General features: G+C 41.0%; 1 protein-coding gene and 1 long non-coding RNA gene across 2 annotated transcripts in view; one reads left to right on the top strand and one right to left on the bottom strand.

Moving 5' to 3' along the window:
- Positions 1–16,888, bottom strand: part of LOC114872727 (lachesin-like) — a 73,191-nt gene that overhangs the window by 16,081 nt on the left and 40,222 nt on the right. The gene's annotated exons all lie outside the window — the stretch shown is intronic.
- Positions 14,398–16,888, top strand: part of LOC114872728 — a 51,420-nt gene continuing 48,929 nt past the window's right edge. Inside the window, exons 1-2 of the long non-coding RNA XR_003788814.2 lie at positions 14,398–14,535; positions 14,817–14,935. This is a non-coding gene — a long non-coding RNA (uncharacterized LOC114872728). The remainder of the gene's footprint in view (positions 14,536–14,816; positions 14,936–16,888) is intronic.

Raw genomic sequence — 16,888 nt, forward strand, 5'->3', positions numbered from 1 at the left:
ACACGGTCGAGCGTAATGGTCCACGATGTTACGAAGGGAAGAAGGGTGAAGCGCGGCGAAAGAGAGAGAGGGAGGGTGAGAGGTCATAACGTTAGGGGTGAGAAGAATGAACGGTATGGCAAGGCCGGTGTATCACGGCATTTGGTCGTATGCCAGTTTACTAGAGGATACGAGTCGGATGGCACCGAAATAGAACTGGCTTTGAGGTTGCGCCACGAACAGAGATGGAAAAATGGAAGGGTAAGAAACGGAAAAACCGTGGCGGTTGCTTCCGACGCTAGGAGAGACAAAAGGATGGCAATATACGGAGCTAGCATAACCGCTTTCATCTGCTACGTCGACATAGTATGCCGGATAAAAATGCAACTCCCACCAAGTCGTTTCGCCGCAACCTTACGAGCCTCGCTGCTCGTTCCACGCGTCCTCTTCAAGGAGAGTCGCCTTATGCGCGCCATTCAACTCGCACCAAGCGAAACCCCATTGGCTGCAGATCGACCGTACGCCAGCCGTCTACGAGGGTGTTTCTTAACTTAGACGCTTCCGCATTACCACCGTCGACGTGGAAACCCTAAGAAATGATTTTTCATTTTTTGGCGAATCTTGAAAGGGGTAAGTTGTAAGTTCGTAACTAAATTTTAAGATCAAAGTGAAATCTTTAGTGTAAAGAATTGCAAAGTGAATTTTATATAAAATTCTTCGCTTTTTTTCCCCCTGGTTTCGTTAACGAAAGGTATAACGAGACTTCAACTTTCCTCGTTCGGTCGTGTTTCTTTGGAATAACAGATGAAGGATACTTGCTAGCACGTTTCGTTCGAATTCAAGCTTAACATTTCCCGGAGATAGAGGAAAGTTCCGTTAAGGAAGTTCGTTCTACGCGTCGAGAGGAAATTGAAAAAGTAACAAGAGAATCAGTTTTCACGGTGTCGTTAAACATCGTTTACCGGTGCTCGTTTACTCTTTCTCACGCGTCGCGTCACCGGAACACCTCTATCTTCCTGTTAGAAACAGACAGGCAAGTTCCTCGATGAAAGCGCGATGAATAAACTGAACTTCCTTTCGCCTCCAATTGGAAAAGTTGAAACAGAGGGAAAAAAAGAGAACAGAAATAATTGACGGGATTGTTTATCTCTACGCCATTCCAATTACTTTCCGATCGAATTATTCATCGTTTCTTTTTTTGCCATAGAAATAACAATGATTATCCACAATTAAACGTGTGATAAAGCAAACAATTGATCGTAAAGCGAAGGAGATTTCTATTGGAGCGTTTCAATATTGACGTCGTGGAGAAGCCATTAATTTTTTGCCTGGTCCAATACGAAAATGCTTGCCGTCCGCTTTTTTAATCCGATTTTGTTTATCGAGAAAAGTCGAATATCGTTCGTGGGAGACGGCATATACACACGGTTATCCGTCGAAGCGGATTACGCGGATCGCCAGAGCGAAAGGGTTCGCGATTTTTCGCCAACTTTTCGACAACCGACGACACTTTCGAATTCGTCGAATACCGAGCAATTAACCTGCCGTCCATCGATTATTCCGTCCGATCGACGCGAAAAACGACCCGGTTTTTCAATCGACCGTACACGATCGCGACTCTTTATTCGTACATTTATGACGGAATTTTAAAACACTCCCTGTTGAGAGTAGAAGGAGAGAAAAAAAGAAGAGGGGTAGAAAAAGCGTTCTCGCAGTATTTTCCAGTTTCAATCGATCGAAAGGTTTTAAAGCGAATTCAGCGAGACAACGAGGAAAGCTGTTTAAAATGAAATTGCTGATGTAAAGCTCGCTGTTTTACAGCCCTCTCTTTTATCATTGCATTATTCGTATTTCCTTTATGTGTCGCTGGGTTTGATATTCAGTGACAGTCGTTGCATTAACGAGGATGAAAAATTTTTAATAGAAACTAAAATCACCAAAGTCTACATTGGCGAGATGTAGGTGCTGCGATAAACCTGACCCCTACTAACCCAAACTAATCGGGCCAACGATGGTCCCGGTTCACCGAGCTTTTATCGATCACCTTTCTTGCGTTACACGTTACTCCGACCGAGACTGCAATACCATTAGATTAACCAAGTGCCCGTGTAACTTCTTATGTAATTTAAAATCAACGAAAATCGTTTGGTGCAACGGGGAATGCATTTACATTAGAAGGATTTAAATCGGATTGAACGGTTAAAACAGTTTTCACAGATTTAAGACAATTGTCAATTTTGATTTTCCCTTGGAGTATTCAGAGATCCACGAGTGATCTCGTAACAAGTTGAAGATTTTCAAGATTCGACAGCCACCACTGGCGTCGCTCTCCAATTACTTGGCAGGGTTCGTTCTCGTTTTTCCAGCTGGCTCGTCCATCTTGCTCGAGTTTGCCTTTCTTGTAGCTCTCTCTTCGGATGGACGGAGACTGAGGCTCGCAGCCACGGGGCTTTGTCACGTCCCCTTTTGTTGCGTACAATAGAGGCGGTGACTAACTCGGAGTTATCTCGAGGTACATCGGCTCGTCTGGTCGGGGAGCATCGAATTATAATTTCCCGTATCGCGCGTGATTCAATTAACTCGCGTACCAGCTTTCGAGAACGTTCATTTAAACGAGGAACAATGTAGACTAGGAAAAACTTGGTGGTTTCATTTCTTTCGCTTAGCCCCCGCGTTCTCTCGTGTAATCAATTAGACCTTTACCAAGGTGAATTAAAATTAAAATATCTTGCGACGGGTGATGATGTTTGCATCGAGGATTCCAGGATAAAAGTGAATTAACGAAATTCTCGAATTACACCGAGCCAGTCGTGGCAAGCAATCACGGAAAGAAGATATAACATTGCGGGGATACGTTTTATCGTGACGTAGTCTGTTCGCGAGTGTAAGAAAGAGGAGGAAACTCGCGATAATTCAAGCTTTCAGTCGAGACGAGAAGTTTGGAAGCACCTTGAATTATCGTCATCGTTGACATTCCGTTTCAACCGCGCGAAGCTCGCCATTTCGCGGGGAATTATACCGCGGCGAATAACGCCCGCATCTAGGCCATGAATTTATCATCCCCTCGGCGCAATCTCTGCGTTCTACACCTCCTTAAGGTGGTCGCTAATTTTTCAAGAACGCTCGCGATTCAACCATTCGCGGGTCTGCTTCCGTTAAGACCGCGACTAGGTAATTAAACAAACTTTCCTCCTCGTCTTGTAGTCGGAACGCAAAATCCTATCGCTAGCCGTTTGATGAATAAAACAGCCACGCGTATGTCGTCGCGACGTAGCCTGGAAAGAAATCTTCTCGAGGAAAAGTGAAGAAGGAAGAGGAAGCCTCGGTTAACTCGCGACGACGGAGCGGTAGCAAGAGCGTGAGAAGGGAATCTAACTGTCGACACAGTTTCTTAGCGAAGTAACTTCGTTAGAACATCAAAGATGCCCTCGTCGATGGAGGCCGCGTCGGTTCACAGGGGATGGGATAGGATAAAAAAAGCGCGAGGAAGAAGAAAACAGAAGGGAGGGGAACGAAATGAACATTCTCTGTGAGGTGAGCTTGAACCTAGGTGGAAGTAGAAATAAGGACATCCGGCAGGTAAAATGATATCACGAGATCTACAGGAAGTAGTCTGAGAGATGAAGAAGGATATACGAAGAATAGGAACGCGATACGAGTTTCTAGAACGCGTTTGTTCCGTTGGGCTGACTTATTATTGAGTTTACTACTTAATTTTTCATTAGAAGCTTCTACTGAAAGGTTAAACCCTCTTTCGGTTAACAATGAGTTAATTTATAAATTAAAATACATATTTATATTTCTTTTTACGTTAGAAAAATAAGGGTAGTTCTAATTTCTATTCGGAAAATCCCGTTCAGTAGTACGAGACCGACATAGTCAGCCACGATTCAAGCTACGTAGATTTGTTCTTTATAAGAACGAAAGAATAAATAATCCGGTGCGTGCACGAAGGTTTCTGCATTCGATCAGGGAAAAAGCAGTCAAAGAAACGCACGAGTTGTGGAACGCAATCGCAAACGTATTTACCGCGGCACTCGTGCATGAAAAAGAGCGTGTAAAGGGAGAAAAGTTCGCGAGCTGTCCTCATGATGCGAATAACAGGTTAGGCGAGTAACGCTGCTGGTTTTCCGAGGGGTTTAGATGGTTGAACAGCACCAGCCAGTATGGCTGCCAGTCGGGTAAATGGAGGACACGAGGGTGTACGCGTGCACCCCTCGCGACTCCTGCATTTTGCATACTGATGAGCCCACTTTCGAGCCATTTCGTCTCCCATTTCCTTTCTTCAACGTTTCTTCGTCATTTTCCGTCTCTCTGCTTCCCTTTGTCCCCGTAACGTCATAACCATAATCGACGTATACTATAAAAATTAACAGTAAACCAATAATAACTTTTTTTCAGTTTATTAATTATAATACTTTACTTTTCAATCAATTTCTCATTGTATACAAATGAATTAATCTTCCATTTTCCTTTGTAAAAATCATTTCATTAATTCATTGCGCAGAAAAAATTTTTATCGTTGGAAATTTTCTCTCGTTTTTCAACCAGAACAGCTCTTTTGTTTTTCGTTATTACGTTCTTTTTAGTTTTTCCTCGAACATTTGAACGGATGAAATTGAATCGGTATTAAGGCAAGCGGAAAAATATTTCGAGTTCAAATGTATGGGACAATTTATGCTCGTTTCTTTCACTTTTCAAATGCATCGTTCTTTTTTATGACGATTATATCTTCTAACTTGATATTTTTTTGACGATTTGGGGTAGTTTCATGGTTACCCATTTGTGTGGGTAAGCCGATTGTCGAAGGTTGCTTCTCAGAAGCTTTTACGAGCGAGCCGAGCTATCTTACATTATTACCATTCCACCAGTGGCGTACCGCACGAATATGCTGACACAGTAGTAAAGGTCTATGATGGAGAAGGCGATCAGACGCAGTAGCAGTGGAATGTGCCAATAAGCTAAATTCTTATTTTCATACCTTTTTTAAAACATTTTTGTAACACTGAAGTGGAGAATTTCCTCAATGGTTAAATTGTTAGTATAAATATGCAAGGAATTATGAAATGACCTGATAAAATTGTTTTTAAACGAACAACAAACCGCAAAAAGAATGTTTAATTTACAATGAAAGAATAACACTGAATGTAAAGTGTAAGCTGTTTCCAAGTTGAAGGTTCAGCGCAGCCGGATCACGGAAAGTCAGCCACAATTTCTTATTTATTCCTCTCGTTCCTGCAACTCGTACAAATCTCACAGAGTTATATTTTCTCTCGGTGGTTCGTTTCATTTTAATTAATTCCCCTCTTTCCACCGTTGAAATAACAAATTACTGGAAGCACGAGTCACAACATTTTCCTCGGTTAAATTTCAACTTCTGTAACATTGTCAAGCTAACGTACAGGCTGAATTATTCAACTCGACGTAACTTTTATAACATTTATTATATAAAAAAAATTGTTTTTGCGGTCGATGAAACGCGAAAGAGAAAAAAGAATTTACCTGTGATACTGTTATTTGAACGATGAAACACATGGATGGAACGCCTTATTTTTTGGCGTTAAAAATTACACGGTTTCGCACGAAAAATGACGGTTGTCGCTCGATTTCTCGACCCAACGAATCTGCAATACCTGGTTCCATGGGACCAGCTAGTTGGGCGCGATTGTCGTGAATTTCAAAGGTGATTCTTTTTCATTTTTCTTTTTTTTCTCCCGTGGTATCAACCAGAGGGAGGAAGGTTCGCGTTAAGAGCCTCGATTACGTCGAGTTTCGTTTAACAACCGTGAAAAGAATTTCCATGTCATAAATCAACGGTACGTCGGCTCGAACGTATGACAAGGGGGGTTGATACTGTTGAATAATGAGAACGATATTTACGTTTCGTCCAGGACGGTGACACGTTCGCGATGGCGGACAATCGACAGAGGGAGGAAAAAATTGCGTGTCGACCAGATGGAACATCCGGAAGTCAGCCGCGAATTTTTATTTTACACGCTTTCAACGTTTTCGCTGGAAAATAGGCGGCAATTTTTCTGTCCCGGCCGGTAAGTGGCCGCCGGGTCTACCGACGGCGTTTTTCCACAATACTGAAAAGCTGATTCGTTCCATCCTGTAACGTCGAAAGAACCGAAAATACTCTCCCCTCGAAATAACAGCAACGTTTTTCCATCTACCAGTTTACAGTGAACAATTTTTCCCTTTTTTATTTCATTTCATTCGCGTGATAACAGAACCGTTCAGCGCACGGTACATTTCCATCGAAACAATTTTGGGCAACGGTCGATCAGGAATTATTGGCAAATATTGAATATTAGTATCAATTACAATTAATCACCTGTATACACGCGGAACAGTTTAAATATCTCTGTCATTGTTTCGGATGCTAGTTAATTAACAATTTCAGAGGGAATGGAATGAAACGAAACGTGGAATATTGGTCCCGATGCTAATGCGTTATTTTCATCGTACGTGTCAATTCTCGTGAAACAATCAGTAATTAATATAATCGTAGTATAACAAATATTTGTACGACTCTGTACAAATTTGTTTTAGAAGCTTATCATTTATTATAGGATGTAGTAAGTGATTTAGACAGATCAATGTTTGCAACGTAAATGAAGATAGGTTCTCGAATTGTTTGTCGTTCCGTAGGTATTTACTTATTCCCAAGAGGAATGTCTTCGGAGATCCGGCGTTAATTATCGCCGACGAAATTCCTCGGCTAAGTCCAGTAAACCTTCGACTTAGGGCAACTCTGTTCCACTTCCGTTTAAAATTTAAGCGGAGCTTCAAACTCGGCTTAGTTCGCCGCGTGTAAGTCGACATCAGCTCAAGCTACTTTAACGCTTACTGTATCAACTTCTGTTCGGGTCAGTCCATCGATCCAGGAACATGATTACGTTGCTTCCTTATTATTTGTTCTAGAGTGAAAGTTGCTTGGAAAATCATCAATGAAGACTGGAAATGCTTACGGTTCTTAAATCGTAAAGGACCAAGCCTTAATACTCTCGTAGTTTGCATTCAAAAATGGACTTCAAATTTATTCTGGATCGAGTGAGAGCCACTTCTGTAATTAATTTGATAAGTTAAATTGAAATGGATTGTAGAGCACGGTGTGACAAAAATGATAATGGCATGGTGTCGAGGACTCGTGCCAGTTCAGAGAACCGAGTATCTTCTTAAGAAGGATAAAGACACAACGGCAGAAGTTATGAAATATATACATATATATCTAAGTTTCATCGTTTGTACCGTATTATTATGGTGAAAGAGGATTATCCAATAATTTTCCGGAGGATGAATACCAGGATTGTCTGCGAGAAGAATCCGTTGACTCAGATTATTCGTTTTCAGATATTCTACCTCCTTGTCTCCCATTCTCTTCCTTTTTCATCCTTTCTATCGCTGTGTTTCCTTATTTGCTATCCACTTACCTCGAATATATTTACTTCAATTTATTTTCCAAACGGTCAAAAGATTTCCATAATTAATATTTTCCTTAAGATCCTTCGCGACGAAGAAGAAAATCTTGAAGCAGTTCTCGTCGATGGAGAAAAGAGGAGCAGACGAAACCGAGCCTGTATCTATCGAGGCTTTTTCATCAAGCGTAAATCATGAGTGAAGTTTCAATTCTGCGTTTGACTAACAAAACCGCCCCATCGAGTTTCCAACGGACACGTGTAGCGTTCGCTAACGCACGGGTCGATGCTTTCACGCTACCGGCACGAGTTAAATTTCAAAGGAAACTCATTTGAAACTTCGATGCCGACCAAACTCGGGGGGAGGGCCTTGGAAAAACTACTTCTGTGCCGAATACCGGCTGCATACCACCGAGGCTGATTGTGCAGGTGGTAAACTCTTCGGCGGTGAGCCGGGAGTGAAAGGGGAGAGATCTCGCTACTGCATTGGATATTTCAAAACCACCTGGTTTCGACGGGCCGAAGAAAGGAGCGGGAACAGGCAACAAAGGCAAAAGCCAGAAGCACCTCCATCCCTATGCCGTCCTGATACCAGCCGCGAGGAAGATCGATGAACCACCCCTCGACTTCCTTTCCGTCCATAACAGCGACACCTACTTCGAACTGAAGAACTTTTTCACGAGTGTTTGCAATTTTTCTCCTTCGTTCGTGGTCACTCCGCGACACTTCGACGCGTTCCTGGAAGCCAGAAGTTCACCTTGGTGGTTAGATAAATCTGTGTATGTGAGGAGTTAGTAGAAAAAGATTTGGAGATAATTAATTAAAATACCATTTTTGAAGGAAATCGAAATAATTCTGCTGAATTGAATTTCGAAGCTACGAAGCTACAATATCCTCGAAAACTAAAAGGAAAACGGTCATCATCGATGAGCACCACTTACCATGGAAATGTTTATTGTTACCACAAGAGAATTCACAAATTCACCGAGGAACTTTCCCTTTTTTCTCTTATCGAACCCGAAAGAGGAACACGGTGATGGTAAAAATAGAAGAAGAAGAAACAAAAAAGAAGCCAAGCGGGACTATCAAATCTCGTTTCCCTTTAACAAATTTCCTTCTTAGCTATTCATCCGGTGGTAGCATGAATGGTATCCAGGCATCCGGGCCACAAGAGGGGAATCCACGGAACGAAGGCAACGGTCAAAGCATTTTCGAGCTCCTGCTTCCTGATAGCCAACCACCGAAAAAGATCGATCATCATCCGCGACTACGATTCGCATTGAAATTCTCATCTCCCTCGAGATTTTCCTCCTTTATCCCTGGAACCACCTTCGCGTGGAAGATTTCTTCTTCCGCTTTTCTATGTTTCCATTGATCTCTTGGTCCCGGTAAAACTCGACCACGAGAGCACCCTTAACAGAGGTGAAAAAACAGGGAGAGAAACAAAAGGGGCTAGCAGAGGAGAAGGAGGAGGAAGAAGAGAAAAAAAAGGGAAAGAAGGGTTTGCCACGAGAAATTCATTTCACTTTCCCGAGGACCTCTCCTTTTTTATTCACCCCCTGGAAATCCAGGATCATTTGAAATCAACCCACGACCGTGTCCAACCCCCGCCCCAGCCCTCATCCGTTCGAAAGCTACGATATCCTCGTCGTCGGTGTACGTATGGCCGTCTAGGGAAGAAATCGCGGTGGTGGACACCCTTCGTCCATCGACCGACGACTTTCATCCCCCTTCCTCCCATCCACCGAACCGCCGCCCCAAACCCCGGCCACGATGCTGATCGAGTTTTCATCCCGGGTTCCCGCCGCGGGGACGTCGTAACCACCCTCAACCTCTGATTTTTATTCGAGCCACACCGGCTTCGTTTATAACTTCGTTCCTTCGACGAACCGTCTACGCGATACCAAAGAAGCATTTTCTTTTTCTCCCTTTTTTCTTCCAGGTTCTTCACGACCTGATTAACCGCTGGTTCTTCTATTTGATTTTACACGTTTCAGACGTTCAATGGTGTTCGAATCAACTTCTCGGCAATGACGGTTTGCTTAAGCGAATTGCCACTTATCAAAGATAGAATTTATTATATACCTTCAAACCGATACATTTTCAAGGGACTTTAATCGTGCCATAAATTTCAAGCACGTTCATACCACTTGTTATGACGAGTCTACAAATATCTACAAATACATTATTCAAAAGTGCTTCAATAAAATAGCACCGTTACTAGACGATCTGAAAATAAAAATCCGTCTACTTTAAACGCTGCTAACATAGAGTTGAGACGTAGTTAACGAGGAAAATTTATAACAAGTTGTAAGCAGAAAAAGAGCTTAACTGTACGTTTCTACGAGCCAGGAAGACGACGTACCCGTCCCTTTTGTTATTCCCTACAAATTTTCCACCCTGCTTGCACCACCGTGCTACGTAACGATCTTTATTATTATCCGGAAGTACTTGGGACATTGTTATTCGTCGTTCCATGCAAAAGCCGGGGACGAACGGTAAAGAAAATATCAGGGAGATGCTCAAAAAGGGAATATGACCCTGGTATCCCGGCGTATCCCGGGGGAAAATTCGACGCGCGTGCGAGCACCGTCGGGGATCAAAATTACCATAACGACATGCATGTATGTAGGAGAATTGCTGGAATCTCGGAATATCCTTTTACTAGCCGGAATTGTGAATTTCGGACTGACCTTGAGAGAGGATGTTGCATTTCTCGACGCGGATCACGTTGGAGCTTTATGAAACATGCAAATCATTCTTCTTTTCACCGTACAGGCGAGAGGAAACAAGTTCTCGGGCAAACGATCTCGCGATATTTGTTTGCCGCGGAAAAATTTTCCACCCAGAGAAGAATTCTTTCCCTTGATAAAACACGATTTTTAATTTACACGTTGCGCCTCCGGCGCGAATTTAATATCAGCTAACTTTCAACTCCTTTACATAATACACGTCACTTTACTCGTTCAAGAACACAGGATTCTCTAAAATCTCTCCTTCAGAAACTGTATTCCCCTTGATTTTTCTCTAACGAGGAAACGCTTACAGCAATTAAGCTTCGACTGGAAGTAAAACGAAGATCGCATTATTACTTTCTATACAACTTTTTAAAGTATAGAAACTCCATAAAGGGAATCGTTTCAATTTCTTTCTTTCTTTCATGTTCGCATTAACAAGGGGATGTAGATTATTATTTACACCCCGTATCGTGACTCGGTTTCGTTTCGATGGGGGGAGAAAATGAATTCGAAGAGGGTAGGAAACATGGAAGCGTCGCACGATCCAGCAGCCGGTGGTCGCGAAAAAAGGTCGAACGATGGAATTACCGGGTGCATACATATATGGAAGAGCCTTTCGGATTGCCGGTGGATGGATCCGTTCACCGATCCTCATCGGGAATTTCTTGCGACCTTCATGAAGCTACACGCCGGGATTACATCAGCATGGATTCCCCGTAATACCGTGTAAACCGTGCAAAAGCTTTCTTTCGTTTTTTCCCCGGCTTTCATCTCGTTCGAAAGGCGATCCCGTGTCTGATAGCAGACCGTCAAAGCGTTTATATCTCGTTCGAACAGCAATCGAGAAACGATCGGTTTACTATCGCCGAATCGAGTCACGGCGTATATTTTTCATTTTTATCGAACCACGTGGAACTGTATCAGTTTATCGTGTAACAGGCATAAAACGGCCATTCGATACGATTAGATCAAAGGCACGTATGAAATTATTAATTTCAAGCATTCCACGGGACGAAGGATCCACCCCGAATAACCCGTGGAACCTTTAATATCGTCGGAAATTTCCAAGCGAGAACTTCTTTCTCCCCTTTATTATGTTTTACTGCCTTCACGAGCAGACTTAATTACGCGGATGATGGGCACGCGGTGAGAAATCATGGTGAAATCCTTTCGCAGCCGCAAACAATTCCACGACTAATTAGCTCGAATCTGGACGTAAATTGCCGATAAAATGGTACTTAAAATCCATCGTGATGCTTGGAGAAAAATAAAGCCAGAATGGGAAAGAAAAAGCACCTTTGAAGACGGATAAAAATTTATTTAAGTTAAAATATATTAAAGGAAAATAAAGGAAATGCCAGCGGCTACTTAAAAACTGATATCGATTCTTTCCGGTAACGTCGTCATCATGAGTTATGAAATATAGTTGCTCGATCGGGCGTAACTTTCATATTTCCTTCGAGCCGTGCTACGCTGTTCGTTGTTTTCGTCGTTGAAACGTCCACGGTGATGTACTTTCTGTCGGAAATACGAGTTCAATCGTTCATAAAGCTTCTCGGGTATTGCCTGAATGGCGCTCGATGATAGGTACACCTACGCCCAGCAATTTCTCCTTTTTCCCTGGCTAACACAGTTGCCGGGCTGCGTTCGTTCGAAACGTGTTTCTATCATACAGAGTGTCTGATGAAAATGGTGTTTGGGAATCTGATAAAAGGAGCTGTTCCTCGTAAATCGACCGTTTCGACAACCGCATTTGTTTTGTTTTCCACCCTGAACGGTATAAACGCGTTTTCACCGTTCGAGATTAGTGATCTATCGGGGGCGGAAAACTTTAAAGGTCAACCTTAAAGAATAAAATTCTGTGGAAAACTAAAAAGGGGAAGGATCGTCTGCAAATTTTTAGAATCGTCCGGGGAACGTTGATTGCCGAGGGAAACAGCGTGTGATCAGTGAAATGGATACAAAGCGTAGGACGATTCGTTCCAGCGTCCTAGTTGATTTGAAATTCAAAGGTTCGAATAAATTCTCCTGTCGCTGTTATTAGCTTCTCGGGGATTCCACGCGGCTTAAGTGTAATTCAACTGCACAATAACGCGTAATAAAACACCATTCGAGAGCACGTGCTGCAATTTATAGCTCCTACTGCTTCTCGACACCCTTATTCCTTTCAATCAAAGAAAAATTCAGCAGACGATATGAAAATAAAGTCTTTGAAAGTCTACAGACTTTTGTAATCATAGATAAATATTAAATGAATGGTACTTTATGGAAAAATTCAAATAGTCAAAAGGAAAATAGTCAAAGATAATTAATGAAACAAATTTTAGATAATTTAGTGCGACGTAAGGGTATAAAACAATAAATAGGCGTGGTATTTAGGTCAGAATCGGCTACTCGTTCGAATAATCTCTGGGAGGCGCTTCAGGGAAGGAACGGTGTCACCAGTTTGACCCTGTTTTCACGTCCGTTCGATATTGCGATCCCGCGGCGTCGAGTATTCGCTGATCGTGATATTTGACAATAGCAATAACGCTACACACTCGATTACACTCCCTTACGCTCGATTTTTCCTTCCTTTCCTTCTGCTTTCCTCGTATTTCCTTCGAGCTACTTGTCCACGGGCGGAGCTGTCGTACGTTGCGATACGGTTTTATTGCGCGTTCGCATGTGAATATCGATAAAACGAGCGAGCTTGGATTCCTTTTCTTCCCGGGGTTTAGCGCTATTAATCGCGTGGCCACGAATGGCCCGATAACGAGGTGAAAAATGTCATCGTCACGAGGAAATGGTTAACGAAACAATCGTTTTTAAACGTTTCAACCCAGTCACGGAAACTCCTACTTCGCTTACCGTTGCACGTTTTCCGACTGAAAGAAGCTTGGATTTCCTCGCGAAATCTTCGTGAGAATTTCTACAACGCGCTCCATTTTTTCCTCCTTCGCCCTGAAAACACCGATGAAAGGGACGAGTCTTCCATCGATGTTTTTCACTTCCGCGAATCTCGTCATTGCCGAAGAGGTATCGGAGGAATTTCTGAATCGAAATACTGCGGCTTTGGGAGATTTGCTTAGCTGCAAGGATTTGACGGAGCAAAATCCATAAAGAACGATAGCATACCCTAGTGTATGCTCAGAAGAGGGTTTAAGATTCCATCGAAAATTTCCAAATTGTCAGAACTGCCTGCGATCGAAGGTAGAAGGTTGCTTATTCGTTTCATCATTAGGTAAGGTGTTAATTAAAACAAATATAGATTTATTAATGCATTTTCATCAAGATCTTCTACATCGTGTTACACGGTAAAATTATTTGTTTTCAAGGGGTAATTCTAAGGAACGATTTACAATAACATCTTCCTGAAAATCATACACCGGAAACTGGCTGGAGCTTCCTGCTGTAACACAGTCAGGTTCAAGTGATCCAGAGTTGGTTCGCGCCTGGGTGGGCCATGATCACGACTGGCGTCGAGGTGACTCGACGCCATGAATTCTAGGTGCATTGTCATGGTGATCGAGCCCGATAACGGATGACGGATTCATGGGAATATCGATGGATACCTCGCGATTCCTTGGAAAGCTTTAGAATGCAATCTGGATGATAAACGATCGTGTGTCTTCAACAGTGATTCTAAGAAAATTAAAATTATAAAATAAATTGACTTGAAAAGGTAAGCAGATTTAATATTAAACAATTTTTGCATTCGATGAATAATGGAAATACATTTAGAAAAATATAAAATACTACCTCCGCTTGTTACACAAATGATTTAATAGAGTAACATCACGGTCTATCGATTTCGAGACTATTGTTATGGTGATACCGTTCGAAAACGGAAATACGAATACAAAAAGGTTGAAAAAGAAAAGTGAACGAATAACAGTACACTAGACACGAATGTATTTGTTTCTATTCTGTACCGTTTAATACGTCGTTTCAATAGTACCTATAGATTTCATCACGAATTGGTGGAAAGCTCCTATTTTCTATTTATCCCATTGAAACACGTTTTCACTTATTTTCTTTTAACTATTGAAATGAAGAATACTATATTGCATCGTTTCGTCCAATATTTTGATCAAAGGTTTTACTACAATTTCATTTTTGTCTGGGACCGTACTGGGAAATGCACCGAGTAGGAATTGGAAATAACTATATGAGAAGAAAAAAAGCGAAATTTCAAAGAACGTCTAACGACAGAAACAAATTCTAAATACGTGTAAATTTTGATATGAAATTTATCCAGTTTCATGCTTGGCTGCGCGACGGCACGGTAAGGAGGTGGGGGCCAAATTTGTAAACATCGTCTCTGGAAACGTTTAGTGTTGTGTGGAATCTGGACGAGAGAGGTTCGATGGCATCCACTGCGACATACATAGATGACTTCAAACAAACTACATCATGTAAGTACACGTACTTACTTTATTCTTATTTATTCGAAACGTAGATACACTACCGCGAAAAAGTTTGGAAGCATTTAAATTGTTTTAAAAGATAATTAAAAAGTCGAGTTAAGTGATTCTACATTGTAATCTTTTGCTTAATTCGGCTGCACTTTGTTTCGGGGGTCCAAAAATTTTTGGTTAAAAATTATCAAATCTTGTAGTTTTTGACCTGAAAAGTTTAGGAAATGTTTAAAAGATACGAGTACATAAAAATGTGTGTACTTGGCGCGCTTTGACAGGTCTGTACGACGCCATATTGAGTTGTAGCATGTTGTGTGGAGTCGCCAATGAGTGGAGTCGCCGTCGGTAAACCAGAATTACATAAGTGGTGGCCTAACCTAACCCCGGTATACCTAAGGTTAGTTCTTTTTTTTATAAATAATACCAATCATATTAGTGTATATATTTGGCATTCTTCAACGATACTGTTTTAACATCAAATACTCTCATTACAATATGTAATGTAGAAATTATTAAGCACATAATTATTAAATTTAAATTTACTTACTTGAGCTTTCAGTTTGCTAATCTACATTATCGGTATAATATTCCTGTATTTTGTTTCTCAAATATTAATACGTTAATTCAATATTATAAATATGATATTTAAATTTAATTTGAAATTGCGAGTTAATTTAGTTGACAACTCAAAGGCACAATTCGCTGTTATATTCGTAATTTGAACGCGTTTCAGTTCGATCCGTTTTTTCGTTCGCAGTTTCCTTCCTATTTTCCATATTTCATATCTCGCAGCTTTCCCTCAGAATGTCATATTACTATTATTATTACCGTATGAAACAAGCAGAGTTGGAGAGATAGAAAAGCAGGAATATGTAAAAATCTCATTACGGTATCGTTGATCACTCGTGTTCGATGCGTATTTCGAAATCTCCATTACTGGTAACTAGATTCTGTCCACCTATTCATTTTTTCCCTTTGAATATAAATCAAACCAACGTTTCCTATCCATAGATGTAACAAGAGGAGGTAAAAAAGTGCAAAACTGAATAAGAAATGTTCAAAGGGTTTCGTGTGTGTTTTCAAATATTTTCTTTTTCACGGAATATGACAAAATAAAATTGTTTCTCGTATAGTAAACGGTACGTTCGTCGAATTTTGTTATGTAAACATCGTCGTATTTTAATTCCTACTTTGTTCAAATAGTTCACTGGCATGCGCTAAAAAATCCCAAAATGGACTCTGTTTTATCGAAACGCGGTTAAATTATATTGTAAAGGTTTCCTAAATCGGGAATATCTCGATGGGATGAAACAATGCGTTAAAATAACACGCAGGAAATTGAATAACGCTGAACGATTGGTGAAAATAATATTATTGGAATCAAAAGCGAACACGCCGTTCGACAAATGAAATTTATCCGCTCGCGTTTCGCCTGTGTAAATATAAATTACAAACAAAATAGTGAACAATGAAATCCATTTGAACGTCGAAAAATGTATCATTTGGATCATAAGAGATTATTTTTCGTGTAAATGTCATTCACACGTTATTATTATTACAATGTTTCGGTGTCTTTTACAAAACACTTTTTACCTTTCAAAAAACAGTCATTATTTTATAACAATTTTCTGATGCTTTTTCGACCGAGTTAAACAAATGTACTGTGCAGAGAAATCTAATAGACGATCGTGTAATAAACATACCAAGTATTAACTGAGTTTCCATATGGTCAATCGGGACTTTACAATTACTGGATATGGTTCTTGTGTTTCGAATGGAATCGAGAATTTGGAAGTTGGTGAATCGGGTCTTTAACATCTTTATGCGTAAAGTTTCACGTTATTGAGAATTGTCCTTAGAGAGGAAATGCAAGTCCTCGAAATCGTTTCTAGATACCAACATTGCTGTTCTCAAAATTGCTTTCTCGAGGGTAATTCATTAATCACAAATGAATCATTAAGAACATTAAAGAAATGTTTCGAAATGAAACATTTATCCGTGTGAACAAAAAGAAATGAAATTTTCGAGCTCAGTTGTTATCGCGATTATATTTCGAATCGTTTCACGCTGAAAACGGCGTAATTGTCGATTTAATAACGGTATTACGATTCTATAAAGCAGAAAATTTCCACGATCGTTCACGGGCTTAAAATTGCCGACAAGAGCGGCTCGTTTTCATCGCATCATTTTCAATTTCCAAGATCATTTAACGCGATGAATCAACGCGAGCGTCGATCGATCAGCTAACCGCGAAGCAATCAGTTTTTGTAACTGCGATAAGTAATCTTGGTGACGTTGAAAAGATTGTAAACTCTGTGTAGCGTGGAAAAAGGATGTTATCGATGACGGC

Source organism: Osmia bicornis, chromosome 14 (genome assembly GCF_907164935.1).
Source record: "Osmia bicornis bicornis chromosome 14, iOsmBic2.1, whole genome shotgun sequence".
Classification (NCBI taxonomy): domain Eukaryota; kingdom Metazoa; phylum Arthropoda; class Insecta; order Hymenoptera; family Megachilidae; genus Osmia; species Osmia bicornis.